We start from the raw sequence: 23,457 nt of genomic DNA on the forward strand, positions 1-23,457 counted from the left end.
TATAGGCCATTTAAATAAACTGTAGTAGACTAATTCGCATTTAAGATGATGATGGATAGATTAATTCACTGAAGTCCACCTTTATACCAACTGTATACTGTTTAGTATAAAGACAATATACAGTAGCCAACAGCCAAGATAGCTTTGAAACATCTTCCGACATCTTGTTGAAATCAGTTGGAAATCCAGAAGAACCAGCAGTATTTTAAACACAGGCGTCTGTACTTCTACTTAAGTTAAAAAAAAAAAAAAAAGTGTATTTTTGCCACCTCTGTTAATGACTGTTACATTTAGTCCATGTCAGTATACGGTTACAGGGCCGCCCAGATTACTTAACAGAGCTTTCCTGCCCAGTTACATTCAACTGCGAACGACATATAACCCTTTATCTAGCTTTATGCATCTGCACAGCGTAATTACAGCTGCTCCATAGTGTAGTTTTTTACACATTTTCCTAACAAGTTAAAGATTTCCAGTTCACTTCTAGGAGAGCATAACAAAATCTGTGATATCAAATATGTGGGGCAACTCACTGTGGAGACCCCTTGTGAATACAGTTCAGCCTTATTCCAAAAGGTGGAAAGTAGCATTTGCGCTGTAATTACACCTTTAGTTGTTGGTGGTGTTAACATGCTGTGTTGAGCTTCCCTGTGTTCTCGCTGAGCTGATCTTTTCGACGTTGAAGCCAATAAAAGTCTAACGGCAGTTACACTTTACTAAATTGCACAGAAGAATCAAATGAGTGTGTGCGCAGATTGTTTTATGAAAAGGAGGGGAATGCAACATGCTACAGCACGACGCGGCACATATTTCATTTTAGATAGCTGATCTTTATGCAGATCACTTTGCTGTGTTTGTAATCATCTGCATGTTTACAGTGCTTATCACTACATGCAGTTATGTTTCTAGAAATGTGCACTCAGGCTAAAGCACCAACCTGTTGTGGTTGATCAGCTGAAACTAATTTGATTTTGATAATCAGCCAGTTGCTCGTTGCATCTATTAAAAATAATCACGTATCTGTATTCCTATAGGAGACTGGTATGGACTCTGAAGTGGTAGCAATTGTTCAGTCAGTCATCTGACCAAAGGGCTGCCTGATCAAACGAACTGGCAGACCTGTCAGAGGTTGGGAGCTTTCATGGGTTATCTAACACCTCCGCATTTGTTCTTCGCACAAAAGACACAAATAAAAGGAAAAACATGAGATTTTGTTTCTTTATTTTAACAAAAATGAACTCAGTTGCCGACGCTGCTGTGTACCTGACAGAATCGATAGAAACCTGTCCAGCATTCAAGTGATGTGCCCCCACCCCGCATCCCTGCTGTGCTGTGCCTTTTCCTGACAGCAATTCTGTGTTTCACTTCTGAGCTGATGAGTGAGCGAGCACCCCTGCACTCGTGGCGGCCTCAGTGGGGCGGCGCATTTCACGTGCATCTAAGTGAGTGTGTTTCTTGTGCGTTAGACATTTATTCAGTGCATGAGTACAGTACATGTGTACATTTATCTCTTAACATACTGAATAGATAAATGTGTCATTTCCTGGACAGAGCAGGTAAAATCCAATATCCTGCTCCTGTCACTGTGATTACCAAACTGTCACATTTTTTTTCTTTCCCGTGGACACTGTCAACACTATTGCAATACAAATCTACAGTACACAAAGAATTTACATGATTATTTGCGTGTGTGAAATCTTCCTACTGTCCCTGCATTTGTTGTGTGACATATAATGCATCAGCCTTTTCACTGACTTTTGTGTTTTATTTATCCACTCACATTCAGCTCGTGCGCCTTGTAATAATAGATAATGCATCAACATGTTCAGAGCTGTTCAATTAGATGAGGAATATTCTCTGCAGCCTATAACGATTTTCATTTTTTCCATTTCAGCCTTTTCCCTTTTTTTTTTTGGAGCACTAATGTAAGGCCATTGTTGTCATGGTCTGATCTTTTCTTTAATATTAGAAAATCAAAGCTCTTTTCTGAGTCATAAAGAGATCCTTTTTGTGTCAGAGATGAATCAGATGGTTTTTAGGTATACTGCGCCAGCTTGCCTTTATAATAATGCTACTATAAATAAAAGAAAAATCAGTCTTCCACCTCCAGAAAGGCTATACAATCCAAACAAATGTCTCAGTTATTATGTTTACACACAAGATATAAAGCACAGTATCAGTGAAACATGTTTTGAAAGTTTTACAGTTCAACTATATGATTATTTATCAGGTGTTAAAATTAAAACCTTAAACATGCTCTCCATCTGATAACTTTAGCCAATAAGAAAAGGTAGAATGCTCCACTGTGTTTGGTACGTCCAGCATCTGAAAGCAGAGTTACAACCGGGCACAGAGAGATTGGAACGTACAACGGGGTCTTTTAGGAGTCCAGCAACAGTAATGGACTCTTCCTTCTATTTATAGTGGGGAAAGCTAAAGAAGATGAATAGAAAAGCTGAACAAAGAGGGAGAGAGAGCAGAGCCACTGGCTGTAATGCTTTCCTACACTGGTGGACAGACAGTCTAATGCAGCATGACTTCCTGGCTTAAAAAAAGAAAGGAAAGAGAGAAAAAAAAAAAAGATATGCTTATTACTACATTTTGACCATTATAGTTAAAAACAAATGTTTTTAATGAGAAAATCCAATAGACTACAGGCGCACTTTCTTTTACATCATTAGTTTATTTTAATCAAATAACCCGTAGAGCTTAAAAAAACAAAATATGTGAATAAATGCAGGTTTCAGTCAGCAGGGCACATGGTGTATAAGACGACAACGAAACAGGCGTCAGCGAAATGTCAGAAAGTAGATAGGGCAGCATAATAGCCCTTTATGATATTTAACACAGTGTCTTTATTTTCCTGCTACTTTGTTTTTAAAGGTAAAACAACTTAAAAAATAGTTTTAATAAAAATAAAATATTTTAGTAGATCTTATTAGATTAATAGATTATTCTTAATAAAAACAACATGCATGGTGTATTTCACAATTTCTTACACACTTAAAACATCTATAGTAAAAAGTTGGACTATATTCAGTTTATCTGGGGTCTGAACCTCACTCAAGGATCCCACAATTGAGAAGTGTTGGCATTATTTTGTTTTTTCCAAGATTCGTAGCAGCACATTTGCTGGAGATAATATCTATCTTAATATTATACTGCAAGAAACCTTTGTCTGCCAGCCTGTGTTTGTTTATTTGTTTGTTAGACCAAACATGGCACACCAGTACATCTTAGGCCGCTGAAGGTTCTTATCCAAATCCTAAGGTTCTTATAATGTGATGATGTTGCCTAGCAGCCACTTAGCAACAGGCTAAAGTGACACATTTTTAGCATTTATGCACCACCTTAAAAAGACATCCTATCATTTTAAATTTAATGACACTAACAGCTCATTTATATCCACAAATTCTGAACTGTGCTTGATGCCATCAGGTTGCCTAGCAACCACTTAGCAACAGGCTAAAATTAAACATTTTAACATCTACACTCTCCTGATTTTTCTCAGTATAGTTAAGTATACCAGTTTCCCACCAGTATGCACAGGCCAAACAGTATTATACCACTAGTAGTTAAAATGCTGTAATTTAACAAATAATAGGACTTCCCTTGTTTGTCAGCAAATAAGAAAAAAAACGTGTACAGTCAAAATGTATTCTCGTAAAGTGTTTGTAAAATGTTTCTTTAATCAGTAAAGTGTCATTATCACTATTCTGACCACAACAGCTGGAAGGAGTGAGGAAAACATGTTTTTGAAATTCATCTTCTTCAGCTCTCTGGGCGATGCCGTAAAGCCACCGCATGATTTATTCTTCTTTCTTTAGACATATCCAAGAAATATGCCTCATTTTAAGTAATCCCTGAAGGTACTTATTCATATTCTCCGTATGATTGGACCATCAATACTAGGGGTAAGTGAAGGTCGCTTTGACAGGTTTACGGGTTGGCAGCTTTTCCTGCCTTAGTGCTGTTGCTTCTCAAAGCTCTCTAAGGTTGTTTCTTCCTCGGCATTGCTTATTTCATTGTATCATGACACACGACCAGTTCAACAAATAGCAAATGCAATCAAAGTCTGAATTTGACCTTCCCCCACTTGTGCAAGATAGGCTCACGATTACACTAAGTGCTTTCCCTGATCCTTAGCTCTTGTACCTCTATATATCACTTGTGTGTCTTTAAGGTAGAATTCAATTATTTATCATTCAGGTAACCAACTGACCTGTTTGTCAGTGATCACAGGTCAGTAAACTGGCTTTATTAACATTCAGAAAACGAGGGACTGGCAGACTTTACATATTATCAAAAGCAATAACAATTTAAAAAAAAAGACTTGACATGTAATCTATAAACGGGAAACAACCACTAAATCATTCAAAACAAAACCGCATACTTATTCTATGTCAAGCATTCGATTAATATTTTATAATTTTTCCATAGCTACGTTTGATATTAATGAGCTTTTAGCCTACGCTGCTTGCTTACTAAGATGACATATCCGAATGCTCTGAATATTTATAACGTGCTAGAGGACAAAGGTTAAAGAGGCACATTTTGCTTTCGGCTCACTGCCTTCACTTCTGCTACTTAATTGGTGGGCAAGAAAAGTTGCTGTCCGTGGTACTGAACTCACAGCTTATTCAGAGATGTGCTGTTCTGTTGTTTAGGTTTTGTTTTTTTACTTTTCCTTTTTGTTCCAGTGAATTTGCACCTGGAACAGTTAATGCTGTCAGATACTCGGGCTGGCCGAGGAGGAAATTAGCTGAATAGCTTGTTCAGCAGCTGAGCGACTTCTAACCTTTGCCATAATATGGAAAAGAAGAAAAGAACTTGGAGACAAAGAGAAAATATAAAAGCTTTATTGACCTTGACCTGCTGTGCAAAGGGTATAGAAGGTCTTGTGCAAAAGGTGTGATAAAGCAGCCTGTGATTAAATGTACATCTGCCCTGAGTCCTGCCATACTTGACCCGTGTTGGTTTCTTTAATTCTGCCTCTGTCTTTCTCTTCTGCCTCTTGCTCGATAACCATGTCTGAAACTAAATAGAAAGCCTCTGGCAGTATGAGTGTCATAAGTATGGCTGTGCATGGCAAAACAATTGCAGCCTGTCCACTGCATAATAGACGGGTGGAAGTGTAAGCACTGTGTGCCATCCATAAAATCAATGGTCCACTGCTTGGTGGCTGGCTGACTCCCCTCAAAACACACCCAGGCGGGTGCCATAAAGGATGTTTATTAGGCTGACAAGTCGACACTGCAGCTCCTTGTCATGCTCTGGTAATAGGGGCCAGCCGCAGACCAGCGGAAGCATTGCTTCAGCTGGTTAGGAGACAGACATCCCCTTCAGGGGTGAAGATAAGAAAGGAGAGGAAATAAGAGAGAGAGAGAGAGAGTAAAGAAGACGCTGGGTTGTGTTATTAGTGCATCTAGAGCTCGCTTTATGAGTGGAAGAAAGATGAGCGAAAAATAGGAAAAGAAGATGAGCAACACAGAAAAAAGTGAAAAAAGGAGAAGATGAGGAGAGATGATGGTAATGGACTTGTGCAATAGGACTTGTAGGATGTGTGGTGGGCACATACAGTGGGGCAAAAAAGTATTTAGTCAGCCACCGATTGTGCAAGTTCCCCCACTTAAAATGATGACAGAGGTCAGTAATTTGCACCAGAGGTACACTTCAACTGTGAGAGACAGAATGTGAAAAAAAAATCCATGAATTCACATGGTAGGATTTGTAAAGAATTTATTCGTAAATCAGGGTGGAAAATAAGTATTTGGTCACCTCAAACAAGGAAAATCCCTGGCTCTCACAGACCTGTAACATCTTCTGTAAGAAGCTTTCTGTCCCCCACTCGTTACCTGTATGAATGGCACCTGTTTGACCTCATCATCTGTATAAAAGACACCTGTCCACAGCCTCAACCAGTCAGACTCCAAACTCCGCATGGCCAAGACCAAAGAGCTTTCGAAGGACACCAGGAAAAGAATTGTAGACCTGCACCAGACTGGGAAGAGTGAATCTACAATAGGCAAGCAGCTTGGTGTGAAAAAATCAACTGTGGGAGCAATCATCAGAAAATGGAAGACATACAAGACCACTGATAATCTCCCTCGATCTGGGGCTCCACGCAAGATCTCATCCCGTGGGGTCAAAATGATCATGAGAACGGTGAGCAAAGATCCCAGAACCACACGGGGGACCTGGTGAATGACCTGCAGAGAGCTGGGACCAAAGTAACAAAGGTCACCATCAGTAACACACTACAGCGGCAGGGAATCAAATCCCGCAGTGCCAGACGTGTTCCGCTGCTGAAGCCAGTGCATGTCCAGGCCCGTCTGAAGTTTGCCAGAGAGCACATGGATGATACAGCAGAGGATTGGGAGAATGTCATGTGGTCAGATGAAACCAAAGTAGAACTTTTTGGTATAAACTCAACTCGTCGTGTTTGGAGGAAGAAGAATACTGAGTTGCATCCCAAGAACACCATACCTACTGTGAAGCATGGGGGTGGAAACATCATGCTATGGGGCTGTTTTTCTGCCAAGGGGACAGGACGACTGATCCGTGTTAAGGACAGAATGAATGGGGCCAAGTATCGTGAGATTTTGAGCCAAAACCTCCTTCCATCAGTGAGAACTTTGAAGATGAAACGAGGCTGGGTCTTCCAACATGACAATGATCCAAAACACACCGCCCGGGCAACAAAGGAGTGGCTCCGTAAGAAGCATTTGAAAGTCCTGGAGTGGCCTAGCCAGTCTCCAGACCTCAACCCCATAGAAAATCTGTGGCGGGAGTTGAAAGTCCGTGTTGCTCGGCGACAGCCCCAAAACATCACTGCTCTTGAGAAGATCTGCATGGAGGAATGGGCCAAAATACCAGCTACTGTGTGTGCAAACCTGGTAAAGACCTATAGTAAACGTTTGACCTCTGTTATAACCAACAAAGGTTATGTTACAAAGTATTGAGTTGTATTTTTGTTATTGACCAAATACTTATTTTCCACCCTGATTTACGAATAAATTCTTTACAAATCCTACCATGTGAATTCATGGATTTTGTTTTCACATTCTGTCTCTCACAGTTGAAGTGTACCTCTGGTGCAAATTACTGACCTCTGTCATCATTTTAAGTGGGGGAACTTGCACAATCGGTGGCTGACTAAATACTTTTTTGCCCCACTGTATGACAAAAACCTCATTAATGCAGGTTTTCTCGACATCCGTGTTTAGAACACGTATACACACATATCCCGAATGACTTGATGAGTCACTGATGGAGCTGAGACTTCAGGTTTAGATGAACACTGTGGATCAAATCAATATAATGGGAGTCATTTCAGGGTCTTTGAAGTGTTCATGAAAATGTATTTGTCATTTTTTTTTTTTTTTTTTGCAATAATTTTGTGTTGAGGAAATGCCTTTTTGGGCCAGTGTGCATCTCCCCTGACCTGCAGCTCCACTGTGGCCATTACTACACAATACTTTTGTGTAGTTACTCTTGTTCTCACAGCGAAGTTACAGCTGTAAGCTCTTCCAGCATATTTGTAAAACACTTTGCTACTCTTGTGAGCGGATCTGCATTTATTGTGAGCCCACAATAGATTCAGGTGATAAATCAGCTAATCAATGGCAACAAAGTTAGTCCCTCAACAATATTGTGGGAAAACGGCTTGAATGAGCCTCATTGATTTGGCTTCAAAAATCGTTGTTTCCTCAAGAAAGACTGACCTTGAAGGCACAGAAAGCTTGTTCTGATTGAAAAAGTACCCCATGCGGATTTTGCCTCATTGATTTCTGTTGCATATTTCAGATTTCTATTATCTTGACTCTTCTTATCAATGGACCCTCTGCTCCTGACCTTTCTAATTTTCCTTTGCTTAGAAAGTCAGGTCAAAGGAAGAAGATGAGGAGATAAAATGAGATACCGCTCACTCATCTCGCTAACTCATCATAAAGCAGCACACCTCCATTATTTCAAGGGCTAGTTCTTCTGAATCAGCTCTGTAGAGGGAAGTTCCCAGCACCATTATGTCACCAGGGATAAGAGGACAGAGGGATGGAAAGTGCTACAAAAGAAGCTATTTTAATTAAAGCTGCAGATTTACTCGCCAAGCTGGGTTTAACTGTAGATGGCGAGGGCCGATGGGAGCCAAAATGGTGGTCGTAAAAATGACTCATGCCAAGCAGGGGTGGAAAAGAGCCCCTTGAGGAACGGGGAAGGGAATTAAGGTGGGCAGTCGGAGGCTGTTCTATAATGAGGACAAATAGCCGAGAAGTTTGTCGCCTGACAGAAGGTCTGGAGCCGGCCGGGGAAATATTCATAGTGCAATACTTTTAGCTCCTGTGACATTTCGACTGCACTATGTCACCTTAGTGAGAAGGGGAAAAGGGAACAGGGTGGATGAAATAATGACTAAGAAAGATGAGGAAGGTTTAAAAATGCAACAGAAACACAGAGGAAAGGGTTGCTGTCAGGCTTTTTATTTTCCCATTAAAAAAAGAGGAGTGATTTATGAATTTATCAGCCATCAGAGTATTTTAAATGAAACGACTGAAAATATGCCCAAATAAGTGATTCTTAAATTGCTTTTAACTTTTCAGCTACTTGTCAAGGGCACAGAGTTATTATATTGTTAGACAATAAATTGTACAGCTGATGGGTGTGCAGTGAGTATTAGTATTATGTCTAAAAAGAAAAAGAGTAATTTGTGGGCCTATATCTCCCTTGAAAGGATAATAACTAATTCTGATGGAGATTGAATGTACAATCATTGGGCACTTCTTTAGTTATACCTTGCTAGTACCGGGTTGGTCCTCTGTTTGCTTTCGGAACGTCTTTGATTCTTCGTGCAGATTTATCAGCTACACATCCATAGTGCAAATTTCCTGTTCTACTACATCGTGGTGCTTTCTTGGACTGAGACCAACCAACTTGAGATGATCTGAGCTTTGTGACCCGGTGAAACAGACGTTTTATTACTGTTTCTAACATTTTTAGGATTTTTAATAAGAGCAATGCCATTCACCATTGTGGACAGGAAATAAGGAAAAGTGCAAGAGGTACGCAGAAAGGTGTTAGTGCACTCACTGTGGTAATGGGTTTCTGTTTGAGTAAGTGATTGCAAAATTCACAAGTTTTCTTCTTCAGTGTGTATACTGTACTGACAAAGATGTGTTAAGTGTAGTGCATGTAGCAGCTGCTGTCTACTTCCAGTGCCAGATTTCAGTCCTGGTGAGGAGCCAAAGGATTCTCTTGGTTCCAGCATATCACTGTGTTTTTCTGTTTTCAGGGACTTAGCTGGTGTGAAAATCAGCCAATCATCTTCCCCGCTTTACCACTGCGATTTTTTATTTATTTATTTTTTTTGCCTTTGTCTCACCTCCCACGCGCTTCTCTCGTCTTCCTTTCTTGTTCTGTCACTTGCTCCCTCAAGCTGTTGGATGTCCCCAGGAATTAATGAAGTGATAAAGTGACAGCACACACACACTCACAGAATTCTTTCCATCACTTGAGGAGACATTACACTGACTGACATTAACTTCTCACAGGCCTACAGTAATATTAACTATGGCTACTGCTTGCCTTAAGTCTAACCTGACCACAAACCCAAATCAAACATTACTATTAACAAAAACTACTGATTCTCTACGGAGAATTGCTTTTGTGGACCACCACGATGGAAATTTGTAAACAAATCTACTTCTTCACAACATGAGTACACACACACGCACACATTGCCTCGTTTTCTCACCAAAGGCTCAGTCAGCTGCAGCAGCAGATGTAGCTGGATATGTGTCAGATATCCCCCCTCTCCTACACTCTGAGCGCAATTGAATTTATAATTTATATTCACCATCTGCATATGTCCTTATTTATGTCTCCCTGAGATATTTTAAGGGTTCTTTACCTAAACAAAACAAAATCCCTTCTTGTAAATGGTTTGCTGGACTCAGAACATTTGGAAGAGCAGATGCACCTCGATGTAGTTTAAGGTTGGATCATAGCTGTAATATAACCTTCTTCCCATACAGACAAACCATAGTAGAAACTAAAGTGTTGAGCCAAACCTAAATTTCTTTAAAGTTTTCTAGGAAAATAGCAAATGTGACTTAATGAAACCTGCAAACATACAGGGAAATACAGTATATGGTGCACAATTTTACAATTCTAACAAGCTTCAAAGTTTGGTATGACCACCTTTATTTTGTAACACAGTCCGAGGTCTCTTAGACAAACTTTCTGGTAATTTCTTTAAGCACTCTTTAGGAATAGTTCTGAAGCTGTTCTTTGGATTTTTCTGCCTTTTGTTCTGTTCTTTGTCAAGATGATCTCACACTGCTTTAATAATGTTGAGGTCTGGGGAGGCCTGCCATAGCCATAGTATTCAGTTGTATTTTTTACTTATAAGATATACCATTATTGTACCGGCACTGTTTTGGGAGCATTGTCACTCTGAAAAAATAGGCCAATCAGATGCATTCCAGGTGGTATTGCATGGTGGATTAAATCTGATGGTACTCTGTTTTGAGCCAAAAATGTCAAATTTTGATTCTTCACAAGACCTGTTGCCACAAATTTTCAGTAAAGTACTCTTGTAATTTGTCATACTTTAGCCCTTTCTCCATGTTTTTCTTCCTTTTAGAAAGCTTTTTTTACAGCCACACTTTCACTGAGACCTTTGTTAGTGCAAAAATACTATTATGTGTCAGTCAAACGGTGTTATCGATGGTATTTTTTGTAGAACGAACTAAAGAAATGGGAACAAATGATGTGTTTTTGAAAAAGGCTGTTAGTGCCTAAAGATACACTTTAAATTTGGTTCCTTGCTAAGACACAACACTGGTTCATTTCTTAAGGTCGATGCCTTTTCTGTGCTTGAATAAATCAAAGGTCATCGTTAAGAGACCTAACAAACAAACAGACAAACAAAACATTTCTCTGAAAATGATTAGGTACAACACTTGGACTCAAAATGAATGAAAACGGAGCCAGTATCCAAAAATAGTCTAGCTCCTTTTAAGCTTAAGTCATTGCAAGTGATCCTATTATTTTTTCAGTTAAGTTTAATTGAATTAACATTGCCTTTTTGTCCTCGTCAGCTGGTAAAATATGAGATGTCATTCAGTCAGGGAGATGAGAGCGGGACAAACTCTGAAACACTGTGATTTTCGAAAACAATCAGAGCCCGTCTCCGCAACTTTGACTCGTTTTAAATCATTTTTATTTTTCGTCCCCGCCTTGCCTGCCTAGCTTCTGTTGAGAGTGTTAGAAAAATCAAATATGCTCAATATGGAACACTTTGTGTGCTGCCTTGATATTTATTTTCTAATTTGGAGCCAGTTATTTCCAATTGAAATGTATCTGTATATTAAATTTTTCCCCGCCCCAACTCTTTAAGCGTGTTAGCTCAGCACTGAGCTTAGACACATTTCATCTTTCTAACATCAGAGTAAATTATTAGTTTATTTCACCAAAGTATCTGCATTTGTGCCATTTTCTCTCTGTCCTTGTGACTGTTCAATTTCATGTTTATTTGTGTGCATTGAGACAGATTGAATGGGAGTATGGAGCTTTGCAGAGTGACCTCCGGTTCAGCTGAAACCCCTCGGGGGGTTGGATAGCAGCTGTGCATGTGTGTGTATGTTTTTATGTGCATGCCTCTGTAAGTGCACACAAAAGCACCTTAACTCTATATTTAATAAACACTTGAACTTGACCAAAAACTGATTGTTAGTCTAAGTGCTTGGAACAATATGGCAGGATAATTAGTATCATGAGAGGAGCTCATGAGACGAGTGCCTTATGCAACAGGAAAGGTTACATCCTGTTGTACTTCACCAGGCACACGTACGCAAACAATGCCTGCATCCACTAAGTGTGTCAAGAGCGAGTATCAAGTGCTGTCTCGTCTCTAAAGTGTAAAACTTTTACTGTCTCTCAGAACTATTAAAAATTCTAATTAACTCTTGACTGTGCTGTTTTTGTTGCATCTTGTTTCATATAAGCAGGTAATGCCGTAGTATTCTTACACAGTACACACTGACCAGGCACCGTGTGGACATTACACGATGTATAAAGACAAATCACAGACTCTTGAAGTATAAGCCGACCTATTTATTGAAAAATGGAGATGGACAATAAATGCCAATTCATTTCAGTTAGATCTCAAACTCTAGATCAGGGGTCTCCAACTCCAGGCCTCGAGGGCCGGTGTCCTGCAGGTTTTAGATGCGTCCTTGATCCAACACAGCTGATTCAAATGGCTAAATTACCGCCTCAACATGTCTTGTAGTTCTCCAGAGGCCTGGCAATGAACTAATCATTTGATTCAGGTGTGTTGACCCAGGGTGAGATCTAAAACCTGCAGGACACCGTCCCTCGAGGCCTGGAGTTGGAGACCCCTGCTCTAGATCTTTGGTCCTTTATTCTGTTGTTTTCTTCTGTCAAACATTTTGACATAAATAGACTTTTAACAATAGATAGCGGGCTCACTGAGGAGAGGAAATCTGTATGCTTCTATAATTGCCAGATCGAATGGATTTGAAGAATACCAAAGCAGGGACAAAAAGAAAAAATATATATATTTTATGGTATGTTTAAGTAATTTACAACCTCTCTCTTTTTCTCTTGACAGCATCATCCCAGGGACCAACACTAAAACAATCAAGTCCAGTTTGTGCTTTCCAGGTGAGTTGGAACTTCAAACGAATGCTATGTGTTTGGCATGTGTTTGTGTGCGTGTGGTTCTCTCCGTTGTTGTTTTTTTCCTCTACTGCTTATGTAAAACGACTTCAAATAAAATATATAAAATGCATTCACAAATGCAATGAAAACCGAGGTGCAAACTTTGGAGGGTTTTCCAAAAGTTGTGTGGTGTATACGTCAACGTTCTAGACACACTTTGGCTTTAATTACCAAAATATTTTTTAATAATTGCTGATCCACCAGTGTGTGCAGGCTCCTTAATCTTCAATCAGAATGATATTTTTAATGCAAAAAATTTATTATTGTAATACATGAATTATTATTGTATTATTATTATTATTATTATTTTTATTTTTATTATACAGTCGTTAACTTACATTCCTGAACAGAAAAATTACTTTCAGTGGTTAAATGTTATACTTGATTAATTTATCTGAACTCAAGTGTGCCGGCTCAAATTTGGGCATAAAAATGTGAACTCAGTTTCTCATTTGTCTAGCAAACAACAATATATGATACTGTTAATGCAGGATATAACAGGCAGACGAAAACATGATTCACTATTTTGAGAAATAAAAGCTAAAAAGTGAAGAATGACCTTTCCTCTCAGCATTGCCAAAATGAAGCTACTTCACATTGGTATTTGTGAAAACACGAGAGTTTACTGTACTGGGTATACTGCAGAGAGTCCCTCCCTGCCACGTAAACACCCGCCCCGCAGCGATGCCTCATAAACACCGGCATCACAGCCACTAATACAACACATGCATCAAGAGCAAGAGGTGTTGTTAGGATCCGTTGGGGGCTCAGCCCAGTCAAAAAATCTTTAGAGTTCCATCTGATAATTGCAGTATTATTATGATATTTCAGTGTAAAATGAAAACAAGCTGTGAGGCACCGCACTCTTGCAAAAGGTTTCAGTCAGGTGAGTAGGCTGCCTTTCACAATATGACTGCAATTTTCTCATTCAGCTTTCTTATTATTTCTTTTTCAGCAGCAGGAGTAAAATCCTAAAGGAAAAGGGTCTTGGTGTTGATGAAGGAGTCATATGGTAGATTATATGTTGGTAAAACTTCAATTTTGAAAATTGGCCAACCCTGCTCTGATAGCGTCTATTTCTATTATGTGATAAAGGCTCCTTTTTCAACTGTGACAAACTGTATTATATTTGTGCCTTGTCTGTCTATATGATACTGTCCTCTCATCTGTCTGTTATGCTTCTCATTCTTTTTGCTGTTTTCATATTATCTTCTCCTCATCGTCAGTCAGCAGAAGGAATACAGTCAGAAGGAAGCAATCAGTGTTTGCCAACTAAAATGAGACAAATCTCTCATTTGATTACTCTATGGAGAAGTGCTATTTATCTATATATTACAAACATGGCTTAGCCAGCTTTCCCACACAGCAATAATCAGAAGTTATGCTTTTAATATGTGTTTTGTACATCGTGTGTCAAAGTCCTGAGCCAAAATCCATAATCCAAGGTTTTAATCTAACTCACAGATCATTTTACATTCTTATTAAAGTTCGTTTCACCCGGTTGTGGCTGTGATCTGCACAGCTCGCCCCCCGAATACTCCAAGCAGCACTCCACCTGAACACACATATTAAAACAAGTTTCAAGAAGATGAAAAGTTGGTGCTGAAGGGAGAGAATTTCCACTGGGGTGTGAAAAAAAAACATGTATCTTTATAAAGTGTAAAAAGAGGCTGATGTATCCATTTGCCATGAGACAATTTCTGCCTTCAGAGGATGTAATGTGCATCGTCATTTTGATGCCTGAATCCACATACCTGCAGAGCTATGGAGTGATACTCCAGGATCAGAGGTTTCACACAATGTAGCACAATAGACCAAGTTTCTTTGGACCCCATCTCAAAGTAAAGGAGCTATTACCAGTTATCGGGTGAGTTTCAAGTTTCATTTTGATGTGCAGACAGTTTCGTGTGCTTAATGTTACTCAAAGATATTTTTTCTTAACTAAATGTTATAGAGGCTAAAAAACTTTTTTTCTGTTATAATAATGCAAATAAATGTTTGCATTATATACTATGTTTTTATTAATGTTTGCACATGTTTCAGAGATGAGTTAAAAAAGAAATGAGGGGTGGTTTAAGACTTTTGCACATGGCTATTATTATTTACCACTGCGGCCCTTAGTAAAGGCACCTTTTAACACCATTATTATAAGCAATAATGGTGAGAAAAATGTTTGATATTGATACAAACTAAGAAAAATGTTTGAGAACCATAAAGCTAGCTAACTGGTAGCTGAAGAGCCTCTTCTTAACCAACTTGAACTTTGTAGATGAGGCGGTGGGAGCTCTCATGTCCTGACTCATCAGCAGTTTCGGCAGCAGGAGACATCTCATCCTTCACCTCCTCTAGCCTCGCCTACACCTTGTTGCCATCATCCCTTTGTTCAAGCTTCACAGAAGCAAACTTTTATCCTCTTAAATAAACCATTGTAGCTTTCCTCATAGCTTATTTAAAAGGTCAGTTTACCATATTGTTAAAAAAAAGAAAGAAAAGAAATTGGTTAGAGTTGAACCTGCCCATAATTGAAATCTTGCATTGCTGAATTAGTTAACTAGTGATAGATACTAGCAATGACAAGCCGTTGACCTACACATATATAGATTCCTCAGAGGCATCCAATGGAAGACAAAACACTGCTCAGTAGACCATTTAACACTTTATTTTCACTTTCACAATACTTCTAGAAGGGAGATGCGTCCTGCAAGACACGTTGCCGCGGATCTCAATATGGTGATGGGCACCTGACAGTTTTATTACCGGGCACCCTATTCTAGTCTAAACAACAGCATTTCAGTAACTTAGATAAGATGGTTCCCTCTTATCTACTGCTCTACAGGCAAACATGGGCGAGAGTCTACGACTGGAGGACACCTATTCTAATGCCTTTAGTATTCAGGCCTGTGTCCACTTAACACTACTCTATATGATTTTATGGGCAGTTTTGATTAATATGAGATTAATATAAGGCACAGTAATAAAGCACTTCAGGTAAGATCATTCTAACACCTGTCAATACGATCTCATGCCAGGTGTATGTATTAACATCTTATTAGTACCAGAGCGGTCATTCAAGGACGTATAATCTTTGACATGTAACATGAAAGCCTTTGTAAGTAAGATTTTGTACAAAAGGAACTCGATAGAGGATTTCAGACATGACATCCTTTTAAAAGCAGTGAAGTGAATAGCTGCTGGGCATCACAGTCAGACTCAGTTATTATGTGATTTTGTCACTTATTCTAATAGACGTACTTAAATACACTGAAGTTTTTTAGCCAAAGGCTGTTGTAGATGAACAAATAGGTTCATAAAAACTCAACATTTTCTTTATGATAACTAGTCTTTAATTTAAACCAATTTTCATATTGTATGAGGAACAGTGTGTTACTCGTGCTTTAATCTGTGTATTTTACTTGTTCGAGTATCACTGTTTTGTAAAACTCTGTTTTGAGCCTACAGTGGGTGTGAGCAGGAAGGCAGCACTGCATGTTTGCCTTTCTAATTACTTCTCATAGGAACCCAGCTATTGATTGTTGCAAATGCTCATTGATTTTTAGCAGGACTCTACACTATCTGACGTTTGTGCTAAATACCAGGGGACGAATGACGTCAGTGGGTTTATCTGTTTGCGGGTATGTGTGCGGAGGAAGAGGTATGCAAATGTGTCTGTGCATGCATTTTTTCTGTAGTTTAAATGAGAATGGGCTTGTGTATCAGAGGAATAGGAAAGTTGCTGCATTTCTTTTGGCCCCGGAAGCCTAATCGAGAAGCATCGATCAAGCATGGGGAAACAGCGTGCTTACTTGCACATTGAGATAGCCAAAAGCTATTGGCAAACTGTTTGTTCTCATTGGATAAAATCACAAGACTTGCCTCCCTGTGATTCTAAACAGATCACCATGTCAGAAGGTCAGAAGGGGTGCCACAATATATCAGAAGTCTCTTTCAATATTTTTAGTAACTAAATGTTAGGTGATGCCACAGTTCAATAACTACTTTAATTATCCATTAATGAATTCTGCTGGCATTGCAAGATGAGATGACAGCATGTCAAGTGCAAAGGAGTGCAAAGTAAGCATTAAAATACAAAATAAAGTTGTAGGCATAATCCCGGGCTGTTTAACTTCTTACAGTTGGCAAAATTACATCATTATTTACAAACTATACAGCTCAAACAGCAAACTGACTGAGTCATCTAATACCAGGATTCACAAAGTACAGTCCATAGACCAGGTGTATCATTTCATGTGAGAAAACAATGTTGTGCTTCACATTATGTTTTTGTTTTTGACACTGATGAATTCAGCTGATACAAACACATTTAAAACAACTCATCTGTGAAAAGGCCTAGAGATCAATCGGCAACCCCCTGGTAACATTGGTTATCCCCTGGTTGATGGAGAAAAGCGTGAGAAGTTAATGGCTATTGCTTAAAAACTGGTCACAGAGAAGCTGCTACACCAAAAATCTCCCCTCGATTGCTTCGGCTGTTAGCATATTGCTACAGCAGAGACAGGCTGCCCCTCCCTGAGCCTGAATCTGCTGGAGATTTCTTCCTGTTAAAAAGGTGTTTTTCCTTCCCATTGTTGCCAAGTGCTCACTCATAAAGGGTCATGTGATTGTTGGGGTTTCTTGGCCTACAGTATAAAGCGCCTTAAGGCAACTGGTGCTGTGAATTGGCACTACTGTATATAAGAAAATTGAACTGTAAACTAACTACCATGCCCCGAAGTGTGATGAAAACCACAATGAATCTGCAGCACTGCATACCTCTCTGTGACCAATTCAAACTAGTGCCAGCAAGCATTCACTCGTTAGCCTGTTGAGAAATATGCACTTTTCCTTAGCAAACAGTGTTTATCAGGGGGTCAGTGACCAAGCTCTAGGCAGTGTGCATGGGGATTGAGCAACCACTCACTGGGGGAATACTCATTTTTCCTTGGTGACCAGTGGTTGCCAGGCGGTCACCAACTGTTCCCAAAGCAGCCAGCCATCAAAACTTTAAGAACCCTCTTACAGTTTAGCACTAATGAAAGTGTAAAAATGCTATCTGGTGTTTGTGTGTGACTACTTGATTAGACACTACATGGCCCCCATAGTGCTAGTAGGTATTCTAATTTTTTAAGATTTACAACACCAGTATAGCTATTGTTTCTCCGATGATCGCCACACCAACCAACAATAATCGAGCCTGCAGCTCTGACAGTGTTGCCTCAATCTATCAGTCTGTGATGGTAAGCTGTAAAAAAGCTAAGGTGTAAAGTAAGAGAACAACCAGTATAGTCCAGCAGTACATTGTTGAAGGAGGACTGGTGGGTTTGGTGGTCATGTTTTTACCCAGAAGGCTCCATGTGTTCTACGCCAACTTGGCACTGTCCTGGATTCAGTTTCTTGATTTTTCACATGACTTAGTGCACAGTGCACACTATATTGTATGGTGGATTTGAAATATTATCATTGTCATCTTGATATGCACGACTTGTGGTAGCTCAGTCTTAAATCTTCTAATGACTGGGAATTAAAAAGAGATGGCTCGCTGACAAAAATGACTCAGTCTCTTTTGCACATAAACGCCCTCTGGAGTTGTACTGCTGCTTACTTTTTTTTTTACTTTGGTCTTTGGTTTTGTCCTGCCAGGATATCGCCTACTTTAATAGGAATTTGCCTATCATTGTTCCCTTATTCCTGTGAAGGGTTTTGAATAATGCATCATTCTGTTCTTCAACTTCCATTTGAATATATCCTTCTGGTCAGAAAAGAGAGAGTCTCTCTGTTGACTGAAATACAAACACAGAGTTACAAAAGGTAAAAGGACAAAGAGTGAGGAAGGGTATAAAGAACGATAGCAAGAAAAGGGCAGACGAAGAAAGCAAGAGACATATCAACAGCAAGAAAGATGGATAGAAAGGCTTATTGAGAGCGAGAGGGCCACACAGTGCAGCATCTGTATCAGGCTTCCAAAGGGTATCTAATGTGGTTTGCTTTGGTAATGAGACTGCCAGTCTTTTGTAATTTTCAGTGTTAGTTCAGTGCTCCTTGTGTCTTTTCTACACTGTGTACCTACATCACGTTCCTGATTACCAAGAGATTGGAAATGTTTATTTTTAGTTGTCTGAAACGTACATCGACAGACCGTGATGAATGGGAACAGTCCTCCATTGTGGCAGAAACAACAGTAGCAGAATTGACTGTAGCTTTGGGAATATTCCTGTCACTACATCCAGCTTTGAAAAAAATTAGCTCTGTTTGCTTAAAATTGGTGATTGTTGTTGTTTGATCATTTGTGACATGTGTTCAGAAGGATTGGAGAAGAATTGAACAGTCTAAGATTGATTGAGGTTCGGAAAAGGCAGCAGTCATGAAGTCAAAAACGACTTCACACACAGGTTTGCCTTCTTTGTCTTATTGAAACCAGAAACTTGCCACACCCATAACAAAGGATACAAAGCCTGGAATATGTACTGCACCTCTAACACCACCCTCTAAATATTGTGTGTAAAACACGCTAAAGATTTTTCTTACATTTCTGATTTTCCAAGTTTTCATTTGGTTGGGGGTGTCTGGTTTACTTCAGAGAGCTGTTGTTTGTAGGGCACAGAGAATGGCCTGTAGATCAATAATTAAAAGTTCAGCAGAGCATATTTTAAGCCCTGATCTGTTTTTTTCGGGGGGACTCGAGGAGTATGTGTGTGTATCTAATTATCTGTCAAAGGAAGTATTTGATGCAGCTGCAATGGATCAATCAGCAGTTCCCCTGATTGGCTTGACTTGGAACCGAGCAAAGTCAGTTTTAATCGATATTGACGGCTGCCATAATTTTATCTTTGTATCAGCTTTTGATGAGTAAAAAGTTCGTGTACTTCTGGAGACTGTTTTAAAGCATCACCAAAATTAAATGCAGTGCAAAAGTACTGTATGTAGTATATCCTTATCCATCCTATATAGCATTGGCACTGGCCCATCCTATCCATTTGAGTGACAGCAGATAATCTACAGCTCCTCTGCTGTCACATGGGGTTTTGATACATCAGTCTCGGCAGACACCTTTTTTTTTCTAAATGTTTTTCGACTTTTGAGTCCCCTTAACTGCTAGTTTTTAAAGATATTTTTGGCCAGTGGAAATTGCAAGCTGGTGCTGGCTGAATGCCATAGACTGTGATTTAATACTAGAACCGTTGGGGGAGGGGTCAGTCCCCCCCACATCCTGTAACAACATCATCAACAGCAAATAAATAATTTTATAAAGAAGTTAAGATGTGAATTTTAATTCTTTAGGGGTTTTATTTGTTTTACAAATGATTTGAATTATTTAAACCATAAAGTTTAAATAAATTCTACTATCTACTAATAAACAAAAGGTATACTAAACAACACAATAACTAACAGTGTTGGGAAGGTTACTTTTAAAATGTGTTCCACTACAGATTACAGAATACATGCCCGAAAATGTATTTTGTAACGTATTCTGTTACGTTACTCAATGAGAGTAACGTATTCTGAATACTTTGGATTACTTAATATATTATCATGCTTTTTACAACTACATGAATGTGATTTATTACTATTACTGAGGGTCCGCGGCTCCGAACCGTAGTAAAGAGGCTCTGGCTAATATGTGGGTTCCGTGTTGGGCTTGTAGCCGAAAAATAGCTTTGCTTTGTTGTCTGGGTCAAGTTTGCTAGCAAGAGACAGAGAGAGGTGTTGAAAGGCTGCTCCAGCGGAACTTATTGTTTCGGGGGAAAACACGAACACAGTGTACAGTCGAGTCTTAATTAATAGCTTACTTAGAACTGGGCTTGTCAGGCACTCTTCTTGGCTGCAGTGGTTGTTATTATATTTACATGCTTCCAGCTCCCGTTTCCGCTCGATGACAACTCGTACTTTTCCACTCTCCTTTTTCTCCCTCCTCGCGCTCACAAACACATAACGGGTATGGCAGTCCATTCTCCCTGCAGCACGGACTACACTGCCCATGAGGCTACATTCTTTAGGGCGATACCTGTAGCATTCTGCCTATTAGCTTAGCACAACAACAACAACAACAAAAGCACTCTCTTACCCAGGAAACACACAGTCGCAGAGAGAGCACGCGTCACCCTGTAACCACGGCAACCGTAACACTGCTGCCTGGAATAACAGAACGTAGCTGTCAAACAAAACCCAAACAATCCTGACCCGTGACAATATGAAACAGGAAAATACCACCGTGTAATCCATTTATTTCAACAAAGTAACTGTATTCTAAATACCACCTTTTTAAACGGTACCTGTAACGGAATACAGTTACTCATATTTTGTATTTTAAATACGTAACAGTGGTACATGTATTCCGTTACTCCCCAACACTGATAACTAACATGTCTAAATTATCCAATTATTGTAGGAGAAGAACATTCTGGAAAACGTGTCGTATTTAGTTACTCTAAAATACAGAAGGTATAAAAAAACAGTATAAAATTTAAAAAATAAAATAAGGAAATTAATTCTGTAAAGGTAGAATTTGAAAAAAGTATAATCTCATCCATATCTGCCTCCTCTTCATCAGACCTGTAGCCTCTCTCTACACACCTCCATGCCTCAAATCTGCTGCCCTTTACCTCCTCAGACTTAAAACCCGTCCGGTTTGCTCCAGATTTCACTCTTCATTTACTCCGATTAGTTCTACACACTCTAGACTGTTTTCCTGCCACTCTGCACAGGCAGCAGCCACCTACTTCCACCATACCCTCCCCTGCTCTGATCCCAACAATTATTCATCTTTTATCAAACTACAGTTCTTCAGATGTTTATGAATCAATCACATCTAGATAGCTCTCACTTATATTCAGCATGGTTTCACATCAAATTGTAGCTAAACAATAAATGTTGTACTAACAACACCAGGGAAGCTGTTGCATGGATTAATTTTGATGTGGTCAAAATGACATCCTCTGCCGTTCTAGGTACAAGCGGTTGTATATCTTTTAGGAAAAGTCAAAATATTTGATAATTGAGTTTTATTTTAACAGGATTACATGTTTGTTTTTTTTTAAATGTCACAGGATTAAAATAACCTCCTTGGTATTTCTAATGTTAAGAAGTTGCTTCAGTGTGACAGAACAACAATGCAGCTGATTCACTTTAACTTCAAGTCCAGTTAAAAGGGAAGATCTTTCTTAAACTCCTATGATATTATCTAGTTTTACTTTAAATCAGATCTAAGTTAAAGAACTCTTTCCCATTGAGAACTGCTACTGTACTCTACTGTACTCTATCATTTCTAATTTCCCGTCCATTTTCCCCCTTTAATTCCTTTATCTTCATTTCAGGCATCTGACACGAAGGTATTTCTCTCCGTTAAGTTGAGGTCTCTTTTCTTCCTCTCACTTCCACTCTATTTCTCTGCCTTTCTTCTCTCGCTGCTCACTTCCTTTTTTCCTCTAAGAAGACAAAGTCAAATGGCCCAATAGCATTTAATTGCTGTGGTTTTTATGTGGTCTGCTGAGAAGTAATAGCCACTCAGCACTTCTGTCCATAAGATAGATGCTGCCGATGCTTGTCTGGGAGTTGCAGTGTGGGAGCATACCCAGTGGCTCAGGAAAGTGCAGGTGAAGTAATAAAAGAAAATGGTTCGCTGGGAGGGAGGGGGAAAAATCTCACAATGGATTTCATTTTCTTATTGGAAACAAGTCACCTTGGGTCATGCACACATGAATTTGCACACACACAGATAGACACATACGAATCCACATGAACACACGGACAGCCGCAGCAACACACCGACCACACAAACAGGGGTCAGAGAGAAGCGGCAACTTGTTAGTAGCAACCATTGGCTGTGACCAGTCCAATAATGCAATCTGCTCTTGCTGTTGGACAGGCCACCATATGGAAGCAGCCGTTGGGTGAGTCAGATCGCCGTAATAATGGAAACAGCAGGAAATCAGAGGGATTGCCTGGATCCATCCTGTATTTGCCCCATCTCTGGTGTCACAGGCTAGACACAAACCCACTATTTCAAACAGGCAAAAGCATTAGAATAGCATGTCCTCCTCTGCCTCTGTGATTGGGCTTTATCAATTCATCACACTTCTTAACACCAGGGCTTTTTTTCAGGGGTGGCTGTGCACATAAGCCCAGCTGTTCTGTGTGCAATCAGTGGCACTGAGTCAGTCTTACCTTGGTGGGCATAAATCTGTGCATTCAACAAAAAATGCTTGTTATTCTTAGGTAAATACACCCCAATTAGAAAAAAAAAAGAATAAAACACACGATAGCTACATTTTTTCCGGGTTGGCAAAAATCCTTTATAAGGAAAAAATTGTTAATGTAATTAATGTAATTAATAATTAATAGCATATGTAGTACATATACAACTGAAAGGTTCCAGGGTGGCGTCTTTAAAAATCAAACGCATGTGCCTGATTTCGCATACATCTTCTCTTGAACCTCTGTGCTGCATTCAGCAATTTTAAAACCACTTTGTAGTAGTCCTGTTGTGTCCACTTGCACTTGTCTCTCAGCTGGAATTCCTTCAGTCTATCAAAACAAAAATCCTTCAACTCGATTCTCATCAGCAGGGAGGGTCCAAAAAAATTGCAAGGAGCCAAATCTAACAGGAGGACAAGTGGTGAAAAAAAGACAGTCTCTCCTGTGGGGACCAATTCATAATGCAGAACCCCCGTGTATGCTGAACGCAAGCAAACATACAAAAAAACCCCAGAAACAGTAAATAAA

The 23,457-nt window shown here is 39.5% G+C and overlaps 1 protein-coding gene across 4 annotated transcripts in view; it reads left to right on the forward strand.

Moving 5' to 3' along the window:
- tnr (tenascin R (restrictin, janusin)) overlaps window positions 1-23,457 on the forward strand; it is a 217,558-nt gene that overhangs the window by 56,573 nt on the left and 137,528 nt on the right. For 3 of the 4 annotated variants that reach the window (XM_085141727.1, XM_085141728.1, XM_085141729.1), the window contains exon 2: window positions 12,632-12,684. The exons of the other annotated variant lie outside the window; for it this stretch is intronic. The gene's annotated coding sequence lies outside the window, so the exon portion shown is untranslated. The remainder of the gene's footprint in view (window positions 1-12,631; window positions 12,685-23,457) is intronic. 4 annotated transcript variants of the gene reach the window in all.

Source organism: Neolamprologus multifasciatus, chromosome 18 (assembly GCF_963576455.1).
Source record: "Neolamprologus multifasciatus chromosome 18, fNeoMul1.2, whole genome shotgun sequence".
In the NCBI taxonomy this organism is placed as follows: domain Eukaryota; kingdom Metazoa; phylum Chordata; class Actinopteri; order Cichliformes; family Cichlidae; genus Neolamprologus; species Neolamprologus multifasciatus.